At 45.9% G+C, this 13,523-nt stretch overlaps 2 long non-coding RNA genes across 2 annotated transcripts in view; one reads left to right on the top strand and one right to left on the bottom strand.

The window, feature by feature from the left end:
• LOC113938965 overlaps positions 1-13,177 on the top strand; it is a 38,483-nt gene extending 25,306 nt beyond the window's left edge. The window contains exon 4 of the long non-coding RNA XR_003525083.1: positions 13,067-13,177. This is a non-coding gene — a long non-coding RNA (uncharacterized LOC113938965). The remainder of the gene's footprint in view (positions 1-13,066) is intronic.
• Positions 958-7,507, bottom strand: LOC118356881. Its single transcript, XR_004820003.1, has 3 exons — positions 7,307-7,507; positions 7,013-7,199; positions 958-1,073 (listed from the first exon to the last, which is right to left on the bottom strand). It is a non-coding gene; the product is annotated as an uncharacterized LOC118356881 (long non-coding RNA).
• Positions 13,178-13,523: the final 346 nt, after the last annotated feature.

Genomic DNA, 13,523 nt, shown 5'->3' with positions numbered 1-13,523 from the left:
GACACAAAAGACAACATATTTTGTGATTCTATTTATACAAAATGGTCAGCATAGGCAAATCTGTAGAGCCACAAAGCAAATTAGTGATTATCAGGGGAGGAGGGAGGGAGAAATGTAACTGACTGCTCACAGGTGCTGGGTTTCTTGTAGAGTGGTGACAATATTCTAGAATTAGATAGCGGTGATGGGTGCATAATAATTTTATGGTTTGTGAATTATACCTTAATAACAGCAACAAAAATAATACAAAGATAGAATAGGGCAGAGTTTCCCTGAACCCTGGATTTGTTAAATTTTCAATGTTTCAAAATAATTTGGGGTCTGACAAGGTTTGCCAATTGTTTAAAAGTTTTACTAAATAACACGTTAAATGAAAACCACACAAACTCTACTATCTACTACCACTCTAATTTCTTTTAGAAAGAATATTCTGATTTCGAAGCATACTCTTAGAACAAAGCTCAGTTCTTTAAATTGACTAACTTAGCTTTGTGAAAAACACACTACACTCATGCGTTCATTCCAAAATGCTGGTGGAGAATTTAGCCCATATCGGGCACCATGCTTGGCTTTGGGCAGGGCTGATCATCTGGAACCCCCTGGTACAGCGAACTGACCCTCCTCTGCTCTGATTGGCAAGGACCCGCTGTGCCATATTTTGAAAATCACCCTTCCTCCTGGACATCCAGAGGTGAACCAAACAAACACGGTTCTTTTCTCATGGAAAATATCAGCTTGTAGGGAGCCATCTACATAAATCTATAATTAATGATTCGGACAAATGCTCTGAAGGACAGGAATTGAAACAACAGAGGATTCACTTACAGTGTAACAAGAGAGAGCTCCCAGATGCTTTTCCTCATTTCACCTTGGACTGGTGAAAACCTCACAGGTCTGCGCGGATCTGATTCTGGGAAACAGGGAGTAGGGAAAAGGGCTCCCTGAGAAATGTGTGAAGTGACGAGTGTTACTGGAGGATGTCGGATTACGGTGGAAGTTGTTTGCACTACATCGCCAAGGTGTCTCTGTCCTGTGCCACCTGCTTGGGCAATCTTTCAAAGTGAGAAGCCAATCTGGTGGGAACAGTTGGACAAGAAGGTGTGATCCGTGAGCTTGTTACATTTCTTGTCACTCTCCCAGGGAAGCCAAGAAACCTTGCCTGACCGACATCCCCTTTTTTTTTAAATTTTATTTTATTATGTTATGTTAATCACCATACATTACATCATTAGTTTTTGATGTAGTGTTCCGTGATTCATTGTTTGCGTATAACACCCAGTGCTCCACGCAGAACGTGCCCTCTTTAATACCCATCACCAGGCTAACCCATCCCCCCACCCCCTCCCCTCTAGAGCCCTCAGTTTGTTTCTCAGAGTCCATCGTCTCTCATGGTTCGTCTCCCCTGCCATCCCTTTTATCCAACCAGCATCTTGCAGGCAGCGACGTGTTCCTCCAGAGACAATGGGAGGAGGAGGAGGAGCGGGAGGAGGTGGAGAAAGGGATGTGGACAGATTGCCTCCCATGTCATGTGTCCTACCAGCTCCTCTCTTGACCACAGTTACCTGAGCTCCTTCAGATGGTCACAGAGAGTGGGCTGGGCTGGGCTGGGCTGGGCTACAGACCCATAAGGAGATATGGCTTCCCTGTGCTAGAGCCTAGGCCTTGTTTCCTGAGCCAAGAGCAAAGCCAAGAGCTGGAAGAGTGAACCAAGGCCAGGTCTGCGAGGAAAGCCAAGTTCCATTTTCAGTTAAGCACAGAGGGACACCACTTTCTTCTAGGTGGGAGTGTCAGAGCCTGAATCAAGGGACCTGGAGTCTATGGGTCTTGCTCTCATTTTACAGAGGATTAAATAAGTCAATCCTCTACCCAATAATCTTTGTATACCTGATATAATTCAACAAAAAAACCTGGTTGACACTATAAAAAAATCATGAAGCACAAATAACCATATTTGAACGACTTGAATGTTTGTCCAAATTAAAAAGAAAATTCTTTAGGCCAGGGGGCCAGTGACTATGATCCTTGGGCCAAATCCAACCCACAGCCTATGTTGTAAATAGTTTGATTGGAGCCCAACCACACCCATTCATATATGTAGGGTCCACGGCAAAGCTGAGCAGTTGTGACAGAAATCCTTATGGCTTGAAAAGCCTAAAATGGTGACAATCTGGCCTTTCACAGGGTAAGTTTGTTGACCCTTGCTCTAGGTCTTTGGTACACTTAACTTCGTCTACCTAGACATATTGTATTCATTCATTCATTCATTCATTCAAGCAACAAATGCTAATATGAAATGTGCCAGAGCCTGGGAGGGAGAACCAGAAGATCCCAGTCTTGCCTTCAGAGAGCTCTTGGTTGTTGCTGGGTAGGTGGTAATTACCACAGAGATCGTAGGCAGAGTGGGCTGCTGCAGAGGTGCCAGAAGGACACCCAACCCAGGCGAGCCGGGGTGGGAGGTCAGGGTGGGCTTCCAGGTGACACGGCCTCTGTCTGCTGAGTTTGCCTGAGAATCTGTCCTGCCTATCCACTCAAAATGAGGGCCCTGGGCCAGCAGCCTGAGATCATCTGAGTGTGTGTTAACAGCACAGACTCTCCACCACCTGTCCATTCCCCCCTCCTCGGGCAAGAATCTATATTTTAACAAGCTCCTCAGGTAATTTGCACATTATGTGTAAAAAGCTTTGATTTAGGCAAAGTATGTTCCAATCACAATCACTTGTGCCCCCACCAGAATAGTCTCACACTGGCCATGGCCTTTAAAAAGGGCCCTGGGGTTGGGGGGGAAGGGCCCTGGGGGCACCTGGGTGGCTCAGATCATGATCTCAGGGTTGTAAGATAGAGTTCCCACGCTCAGTGGGGAGTCTGCTTGAGATTCTTTCCTTCTCCCTCTGCCTCTCCCCTGTTCACGCTCACTCTCTCTCTCTCTCAAATAAATAAATAAAATCTTGAAAGGAAGAAAGGAAGGAAGGGAGAGAGAGAGGGAAGGAAAGAAAAAGAAAGAAGGAAAAGAAAGAAAAGAAAGAAAGAAAAAGAAAGGAAGAAAGAAAAGGAGAGAGGGACAGAGGGAGGGAGAGAGGAAGGAAGGAAGGAAGGAAAGGAGAAAGAAAGAAAAGAAAGAAAGAAAAAGAAAGGAAAGAAAAAGAAAGAAAGAAAAGAAAGAAAGAAAGGAAGAGAAAGAAAGAAAAAGAAAGAAAGAAAGAAAAAGAAAGAAAGAAAGAAAGAAAGAAAGAGAAAGAAAGAAAGAAAGAAAGAAAGAAAGAAAGAGAAAGAAAGAAGAAAGAAAGAAAGAAAAAGAAAGAAAGGAAAGAAAAAGAAAGAAAGAAAGAAAGGAAGAGAAAGAAAGAAAAAGAAAGAAAGAAAAAAAAGAAAGAAAGAGAAAGAAAGAAGAAAGAAAGAAAGAAAAAGAAAGAAAGAAAGAAAGGAAGAAAAAGAAAGAAAGAAAGAAAGAAAGGAAGAGAAAGAAAGAAAAAGAAAGAAAGAAAGAAAGAAAGAAAAAGAAAAAGAAAAGAAGAAAGAAAGAAAGAAAAAGAAAGAAAGAAAAGAAGAAAGAAAGAAAGGCTCTGGGTTTGTGGCAAATGGATTTTTTCCCAGTGGAGCCTCAGTCTTTGAGGGTGTGGCAGGTCCACAGGCACCGGTGGGGTGGGCGGGGCTCAGGAGGTGGGCTCCACGAGGAAGGAGAGAAACTTGATTGTGGTGTCTGAGCCAGAGTCCTTATAGATGCTGCAGTTCAGACAGAGAAAACCGCAGTCAGTTGTCAAGGTGAGAGGTCAGGAATGTGGCCAGACATGGGGGATGACATCAAGGGTGGGGAGCCTAGGGAACCCAGACAGGGTTGAAGAGAAAAACAAAGCAAAGAGGGACGGGATGAACATCACCAACCAAACCCTGGGAGCCTCAGGGCGCCTTGTCTGAAGCCCAGGGATGGCACCCGGGGATGGGTGGGGCTGCTTTAAGGAGAGGGTCAAGTCACCCAGGGGGAAAGAGTCCCAGACAGTGAGCTCGATTGTGTCTGGGCAGACTTGGGAGCCCATCCGCAGCGGACTGACTTGGCTCACACAGGGCCTGTACCCCAGAGAAGGATCCCAGAGGACTCCTTGCTGCTGGGCAGTGCCCAGGTCTTCCTGCAAGTTTAGGATGTTTTCAGTGATGGCTCGGGGGTGACCCGAGGACTCTTCTCCGTCTCTTTTGGCCTTGCCTGCTGCTTAGATGGGGGCACTGACACCGGGGTCCCTGGCATTCTCCTCCTCCTCTGTCAGGGCTGGCATGCCTCCCAGCTCCGCACCCGCTCTTCGTGCCAGTCAGCTTTCAGTGAGGCACTGTCATGTCTCACCAGGCGCTTTTGTCACCTTCTGGGCCAGTTCAACAAGGATTCATTATCCCCCCACCCCAGCCCTCTTTTCCAGACTTCCTTGAGGATAAGCATCACCCGGTACTCCTGTCATAATGAACAGACTTGAAAAAGTAGCAGGCTTTGGGGGCCCAGCTGAGAAGCCCCCAGCGATCTGTAAGTTTAAGGAGTGCCTTGGAGGATTTTTATCTTCAGGGAGCTTGGGGAACACTGGGGAGTTAGGAATGCGGGTGCTTTAAAGATGACCCCTGGGGTCAGATTCTGGCTTTACCACTTTCTTGCTCTGCAACCCTGAGTGAATTATGAAACCAAATGAAGCATTAGCTTCCCGCCGCCCGACCTCCGGTAGAATGAGGATAAGTACAGAGTCTCTCCCATCAGCTTGTTTTGAAGATAAAATGAGGCAGGTTTCTCCAATACCTAGCCGAGTATGAGGCCCTTTCGTAAATGTTAGCATTTAGACATTTGCTAATGAATTAGGGAATAGCTGTGTACATTGAGTGCCACGTGCCATTCACTGTGCTAAAGGCTGGGTAGGGAGAAGTCAGTAAGATGGATTTTTTTTCCTCCACCATCCCCTTCTCCCAGCCATCCTGTGATGAAGGCCTCTGACTGTGCCTGCTTACAACCTTCCCGTGCCTCCGGTCATGCTCAGCTCTATAGTCTCATCTCCTGCCTGGCCTGTCTTAAAATGTCTTAACATTTTTCTGCTTGCGTGCTTTTTTTCTTCCTTCTAGACCTTTTCTCCAGCTGGTGTTTCTACCTGGAATATCCACACCTCCTTCGCTTTCCTACTCACCAGGTGTCAAGTGCCCAATGCTCCGCTTGGCTGTTCCCTCCCCAGGATGAGGGCCCTATTCCGAGGCTGACTTCGGGCTGCACGTCTTGAGAGTCCCTTGGGCAGAGCATGGGAGAGAGGACTCCCACCCCCAGAGCAGAGCTGGCTGCATGCAAAGGCATGTAGGGGGGGGGGCAATGGTGTCCTTTGATGGAAAGATACCTACTTCCCTGACACTGGGGTCCCTGGTGTCAAAGAGAAGCACACTGGACCCTTGTTGAAGGTGGCAAGACAGACTTTGCTCCGACTACTGTAGGAGGGGAGCAAGACCCCAGGCTACACTGAGCTCAACTCTACCTAAGAAAGGGAGATGAGGTTTCTAAGGGAGAATAGAGAGGGGAGAAGAGGAGGCCATGGGAAGTAGGAGAGCAAACAAGGAGGGACTAGCAGGGCTATGGGGAAATGGAAAATCACAGAAGGCAACTAAGTAAAGATTCACTGAGCATGGTTTGGCAATGTGGGTTGGGACAACATAGATTTAGTTGTTTAGCAGCCTTGACTCAGCTTGGAGACACCTTTAGGGGCGCAATTTAGTTCAGGTAGAAGCCAGGCTAAAGCTTAGCCAGGTCTCTTAACACAGTGTTCTGGCAAGTTCTTTGTGCCTCCGGAGAGCTACAGTTACACAGAGAGTTCCTGCATTCTCTATGGGTCCAGAGCTAAGAACAAAGCCACTGGGGTGGGCGGGGAGGTGAGGTTAGTCTGGCTTCTACCTGGGATCAGAAACTAAGAGGAGGTCAGGTGAGCCTGAGTTGGGAGGAGAAGAGGCCCCCGCAGCGTGAATGTGCTTGCAGGGACCACCGCAGCAGGAGCGGGAGCTTGGAGCCAGGCATGCCTGGTGCAGTCGAGGGACCCCTGAGCCCTGCCACGTACTGTAGCATGTGATTTTTCCTATCCCCGAGGCTCCCTATAACCAGTAGGTATTGGGATGACACAGTAATTCTGTAAAGACACACGACCCTCAGCTCTCAGCGGCTCACACAACAAGGTGTATGTCTCATTCCTGCTCTCCCGGGGCAGCTGTGACCTTGTTCTGGCTGTGACTCTCCTGCACTGGGACTTCGCTCTGGGACCAGGATGAAGGATGGGGATTCTGAAAGAAGCGGCACATGTTCCCTCCCACATTCCACGGGCTACAGCCATCCCGTATCCAGCGCTGCTGCACATGCGGCCGGGGACTTCTCCTGCTCTGCCTTCACATGGTATGCAGCAGTTCCCAGCTCCCACAGCTCTAGGTCAGATAGCATAGCTCTGCTCTTGCCGGGATGGGAGGGGATTTGGGGTTTGATGATAGTATTGTCACCTGGCTCATCTGCATGCCCTGTCTACAAGAACAGACGGGGAGCCCTGAGACCCTGGGTCAGCCACAGTGTCAGACACGGGAAACTAAGGTTCACACATCACCAGAGAATCCAGACTTCTGATGCAGGATGGCCTGAGGAATATGTCCAGTCTCTGGGATTTCCCTTGTGTCTTCTTCTCCTTCTGTTCTTCTTCCTCCTGCCTCCAACTCCTATCCTTGGACCTCTCGCTTTCCTTTTCTCTTCTTTCTCCTTCCCTTCTCCCCATCCTCCTTTTATTCCTTAAAGCTGGAGGGCCAAACAAGCTAAATGACTTGCCCAAGGTGAGCATCGGGAACTAGCGTTCCTACAGCAGGCCTGGAGTCTTCCATCCTATTTTGTAGGGCTGCAATTTGAAGAATGTTAAGCAAAATTATAAAGTAAAAAACCCCCTTTGCAAACAAACAAACAAACAAACAAAAAACAAAAACTGCCCAACTAATATTTTTAAGTTGCATTTCAATACATTCGATTCCAAGTGAAGCTCACCTGGGCCGGGTTATAGCTGATGTTCAAAGGTCTCAATCATGAGGCCAAGGCTGTTGCTGGCGATCCCACCTGGCTGGGCTGTTATTCCATAGGCAGCTGTCCCCTTGGTGAAGGCATTAACCACGTTTGATGTTTGCTAAAGGCACTTCGTGTCACAGCAGCAGTTACTATAAAACAATCACAATTTCTGTGGGATTCAGGGAAAAAAAAATTCAGAAAGATTGCTTACAGTGAGTTCATTAATCGTGTGTATGTTTTAGGGACCAACAACAGTCAAAGGAACAAAATGACAACCTTTACTTCCTGCAAAATACCCTTTCTTTCAATTAAGTCTCTCCTGCTGTTCTTGCCGAAAGTCAGGAGAGGTTGTTTTAGAAAAGATCCTGAGTCGTGATGGATAAGAATTGATTGGTGCCCTTCAGGGGCTGCACAGAGGGAGCAGAAAGGGCTCTAGAATCAGGCAGATGTAGTGCCCCCATCGGCTGGCGGTGTGACGTTGGGCACCTCTCTCAACCCCAGTGTCCTGGCTCCTAAGGATAAAAAAACCTACCTTGAGGGTTTTTGTGAGAAATAAGGGGACCATTTATCTGAAGGTCCAGCACCTTCTATGTGGTCAACACAAGGAGCCAGACATCCAGGCTACATCATAATAGCTACCACCTCATGGCCCCATCATGCTTGCTTCCTATGTGCCTGGGACTTTATATGCATTATTTCTTATCTTTGTAACAGCCCTGCAAGGAAGGGAGGATGGAAGGAAAGTGTGCAGGGCATTAATTTCCACATTAGAGACACAATATCTCTTTGACACAGACAAGTAACAGTCTAGGGTCATAAGCACCAATTAATCTGTGTTGTTGAATCTTGGGATCGGCAGGGGTCTTAAACATCTTATCATATAACCACCACTGGATGCACAAAACCCCTCCACAACTCTAGTACAAATGACATGACTGCTCTTAGTGTTCAAGAAATTGCTCAAGCAGCCTGTTTAATTGTCAAATATTTTTGACCATTAAAAAGCTCTCCTATAGGATGAGCCAAAGACTGCAGCTCCGCACCTTCCATTTTTGATTGTTGGGTTTATGCAGAGAAAGTCAAAATCGTGTTCAGGTTGAGTTTATATAGCTAGCTGCTAGGTAATACAACTCTTTAACCAAACAGCAGGCTTTGTCTTTTTTCTCTTAAATTTTAATATTTTGAACGCATTGAAAGCCTGGTGTCACTTCATTTCCATTAATAGCTAAGGGCTTTATGTTGGTAAGAAGTGGTGTAGCACTGTGCTTATTACAGGGTAGCCTCTGCTGAACCTAGCACACAACCTGGGTTCAAATCCCAGCTCTGCTGCTTACTGGGTGAGTAACCATGGGCCAAGACACTTAACCTCTTACCCTCAGCTTCTTCATCCACAAAATGGAGATGATGATGATAATACCTATCTGGACGTGTTGTTGTAAGAATTAAATGAGTCATATGTGTACAGTGCTCAGAATGTGTGTGTCCAGCAAGTGCTCAATAAATGTACATTACTCTCCTTGTACACTTACTATGTGGTGGCGAGAATATTAGGGACTGTACAGATACCCGTTCTGAGATCATAGCAGCCTAGACATCCATACACAACCATTTACAGTCTGTCCCATACAAAGGTCTTAATTTGGGTTCCCCCAGAGTAGGAAGCTTAGCTCCATGGTTAAGCTCTGGGAAATGATGAAGAGCATACACCTCAGCATTATCCCACCAGAGGTCAAGTGAACGGGGACATTTATACCCCAAATCCCGGCAGGCACTGGGCATATCAACCCTCCAAAGTGCTAGAAAAAGCCATCAGCCTGGATATCGGTGGTTGTATTTTGTCCTATATGCCCCGTGGCTTTGTAGAGGAGGAAAAGAGCTCATCCTCCACACCTCTGCATACACCTCAGCATTATCCCACCAGAGGTCAAGTGAACGGGGACATTTATATCCCCAATCCCGGCAGGCACTGGGCATATCAACCCTCCAAAGTGCTAGAAAAAGCCATCAGCCTGGATATCGGTGGTTGTATTTTGTCTTATATGCCCCGTGGCTTTGTAGGGGAGGAAAAGAGCTCATCCTCCACACCTCTTATGTTCTCCAGCTGGGTCCTGGCAAGTTAGACTGGCCAAAGACAGATTAACAAGAGACAAAGAACAGGGCAAACACTAGTTGTTTCAATTGTCTGTTGCTGTGTAATAAACCACCCCAAAACATAAAGGCTTAAAAGCACAACCATTTCATTATTTCTCACTATTATGTAGGTTGACTGAGCTTGATGGGTCAGTTCCTTTCCATGTGATACCAGCTGGAACTGCAGTCAAAAGGGAGTTCAGCTGGGCTAGCACATCTAAGAAAGCTCACTCACATATTTAGCAGTTGGTATGGGCTGTCACCGGGGCCTCAGCTGGAGCGGATGACTAAGGACCCTGGTTCTCTCCCATGTGGCCTCTGCATGTGGCCTGGGCTTCCTAAAGCATGGTGGCTGAGTTCCAAGAGGGAGGATTCCAGGAAGTGAAAAGGAAAACCGAATATATCTTAAGACCCAGTCTTGGAAGTTATATGGCATCGCTTCTACCACACATTCTCTTGGTCAAAGTGCCAGCCGTAAATACATTTTGGAGGAGATTTATACAGGGTGAAGATACTGGGAGGCAGTGATCATTGGTGTCGCTGTTACACTGGGAAATGACAGTGTCTGACAGATTGGTCTCGGAGAAATTCTGAGAATCCTTTACACTGGAACAGGAATTAGGAAGGAGGTACTATGACCCTGAGATGATGAGGGTGGGTACCAGTGCACTAGTGGTCATGGACTTGCCTCCAGTAGGCAGAGTGCTATCCTTCTCCTTAACCCCATTACCCTGCTTGGTATACATTGAAAAAGAATGTTTGATTAAAAACTGAATCGATCACAAAAACATTTCTTCAAGATAATTTCTAGTCCAAGGAGAAATTGGCATTTGTCAAACATTTGTCAAATATTGTCTGAGTGCTAAGCACTTTGCATCCAGTATTTCATTTAGTTTCAATTCTATGAGGTAGGCACTGGTTAATCCCCATTTGACAGGTGAGTTGTTGAGGCTCAGAGAAGCTGACTGGCTTATTTAAGGTCACACAGCTAAAAACATCAAAGCTAAGAGCATGATGAAGATGCTCTCCTTTAGGTTCCAGCACTTTTTCCAACTGGACATTTTTCTCTTCATGTTATTTGTGGTAATCAAAATAACAGAATAGATACAAAATCATTTTTTTGAAATGTAGATATAATTTAACAGAAATGCCCCTTAGAACAAAAATATAGGTCTATCAAATTCTCTCTTTGTAATTGAAAAGCAGGTATAGTAGGAGTGATAGAAAGCTAGAGAGGCATGAGGTTGAAGATGTGCCAGTTGACAATAAGATTCAGGGAGATGTGACTCTGTAAGTCCCTGGTCTGAATGAATGTGTGAATGAATGAATGAATGAATGAATGAAACCCACAGAGGCCAAAAGAATCTCAGTTTCTACCTCTTGGGGACTGCCTTTTTCATAATCCCCTACACTATAGTGTGCCCAATTCTGTACACCCACAGTCACCCCTATGAGAAGCACCCACCCCTGCCAAGTTACTGGCCTGTCTGTCCCCCCCAGCTTCATGTGGGCAGCAACCCTGATCCACCAGTTTCTCTGTCCCCAGCACCTCGCATGGTTCTTGGCAGCATTAGGTTGTCAATTCATTATTGAATGAGCAAAGGAATGCACCATCTGGCTTCTGGCTTTGAAGTTTGAAACTGGCTTCGAGGTTTTTTTCATGGACACTCCCAGATCAAATGAAAATTAAGGCTTTAGAATTTTTTTTCTTGTGGAATAATGTATGTGGCCTTCCCCCCAGCAGTAGGGACAGAGCTCTGCTCACATAAATTTTCCATCTAGCTATACCTGCCATATGGAAACAGGTCCAAATGCTAATTTGGGGGCTGGCCTATGTGCCTCTACCCTGTAGAAAATCAGTGCATCCTGCTCAGAAGTAAGTCTGCGGCTCAACTGGAATAATCATGCAGAACTTCACAGCACGCTTTTCTGCTTGATGACTTTTCTAAATTCTGTTTTCGTCTTAGTATTCCAGCTTATTTTCCCTTCGCCTCAGTTCTCTAATTTATTTTTATTTTTTATCTTGCTGTGCTTTATGTAAGGGTTTCCTCAGATTCTTTTCAGAATGAGGTTAGGTTTAAACAAACACACAACGAACATGTCCTTGTGAATTCGCAATGACAAGCATTGACGTGTTTGCCAGCTTTCTTATCACTGTGTCCCTTCTACCCACCCTTGGAGATACTAGTTAACCTGCTCTTGTCATGCCACACAAACCTTTACACCAGTGATTGCCATGGTAGGTTTTAAAATCTCCCCTACTTGACACCAGCCATGAGTTGGCTTATGAAATACTAAAAAATGTCACCAGCAGGTCTGTGTTCCGGCTTTCTAAAGCTTCCTGTCCTGGGACTGTATGGCTCTGGAGGCCAACTAAGGGACTAAGGCATCCTCCCTTCATCAAGAACTTCAAGATATTTGGAATTTCCTATAGAACTGCAAGGCATTATCATTTTTCTTTTTAAAATTTCATTAGAATCAAAGTAATAAACATCACTTAGAAACATCAAACATTTAAGATTTTTTATTTCTCCTGTGACCACACTCTCTTACCCCCATCATGGAAAAAAGGGGTTGCATGTTCCACAATCAAATAGTGTCACTAGTAGCTTGTCAGATGCAAAAAAGAATCCAGAAGAGATACCTTACTTCTCAGGAGAGCTTCTCTCCCCAGAATCTCTATTTTTCCCCTATTCAGGCCCCTTGTCCACTCCAGCCCCTGGTCACAGCCCCGCCCTCCCCACCTCCCAGGGTATTCAACTGCCGTTGTGGCCTGTCATTCACTTATCTGACTAGCTGAGAGTGGGGTGGTGGTGTCCAAACCCCCAGGTGTAGAAGGGGGTGCCCACCCCTTGGTCTGGTTCTGGACTGATGAGTTAAAAGGCCATTGGACATTCACACCACCAAAATTAACCCTCTCCAGCATTGTCCTTTCTGACACTGAAAGATCTTCTGTCTCCTATTGTTCTAATAAACTTTGCACACGCCAAATAACAGGAAATGTGGAGAGGAAAAGAGAAGGAAAAAAATCCATATTTAATATTTAATTTTCTTATCTCCTGGATATTTTGTATATTATTATGAGATTTTTAATTAAAAGCTCATCTCAGATTCCATTTCTCTATTAAAAGGGGTAAAGGCAGATGTGAAGGGCAAAAAATTTAAGTTTATGAAAACCTGGGTTTCATTAACTATTCCCTTTTCAACTAAAAGATGGTAACACCACACATCAGACAGCTTTTTGTATTCCAGGCAACTTCCTAAGGAGAGATTAGCCTGGCAAGAAATTGAGTTGGACCTTTAAATATTTGGGAAGAAAGGAGGAAAGTCCAAACCAGTGTTGCTCCCATGACCCCTGCTGGAGTGGTGGCAGGAATTCAGCCAGTCCTGGGTCTTTCCCTCTAGTATATGTGAGGGTGCCCAGCGTGTGTCCCCCCCTGGGGCTCTCCCCCATTCCCGCTGGGTTGGAATGTCTCACTCACTGGAGTTTTCACTTAGGGGTCTCTACCTGGCACCACAGCTCTGGAAGCACCAGCCCCCTCTTGGGTCAAATGCCTTTCAGGAAGAAGGAAGGACCCTCTTCCTTTTTTACCCCACAACCTCAAGATAGGTGGTTCTGTGATGTTCAACAGAAGTTACCTGCAGACTTGTGTAATAAGGGAATTACAGTTCAGCGTACTTATACTGAGTGAAACCACTCTCATATTCTGCAGGAAGAGACTCTCCCCAGGCTAGTCCTGTAAGAAGTGTCTTGTAACCACTCCTAGCTCCCTCCCTACGCAGAGGCCAGCCTTCCCTTCCACACCAGTTGGTGAGACACTGAGTACATCTCTGTCCTCCATGGGACAAAGCCCTCTCCTTCCTGATGTTAAGGCCTGCCTTCAGATGCCTCTCCTCTGTTTCCAGGTTTGCTCTTGCAGAGAAAGTCCACTCCCTCCTGGAAGCCCCACCTCCTTCTTACAAGAGTTGTGTGTCTCGCATGCTGTGTCTTCCAGCAGGACAATCCCATCAGAAGGTAGTCATCCAAACGCAGCACAACGCATCTAGCTGGTGACCTTCATTCTGGAATTGCTAACTCTGTTTTACTCTGTGTGGGACATCAGCAATCTAATATAGGTCAATTGCATGTTCTCCTTGAACTGGAGATGGTGATCAGGCCCACATATTATTTTTGCATCTTTAAGGTCTCAATTCCTGGTGTCTTGTGAGAAAATGATCATGCAGACATCCCTATATACACACATCTAAGAACAAATGAAACATTTCAGTTCTAAAGCCCATAGAGAAGTAAGCTTCTGCTAGAAAACACGAGTTGCAGACATTCAGTTCTGCCCATGATACAAGCACCTTTTCATAGGTAGTC

The sequence above is a fragment of the Zalophus californianus genome, chromosome 4, assembly GCF_009762305.2.
Source record: "Zalophus californianus isolate mZalCal1 chromosome 4, mZalCal1.pri.v2, whole genome shotgun sequence".
NCBI lineage: Eukaryota > Metazoa > Chordata > Mammalia > Carnivora > Otariidae > Zalophus > Zalophus californianus.
Note: the sequence above shows the minus strand (reverse complement) of the source record. Positions and strands in the feature narration are given on the sequence as shown.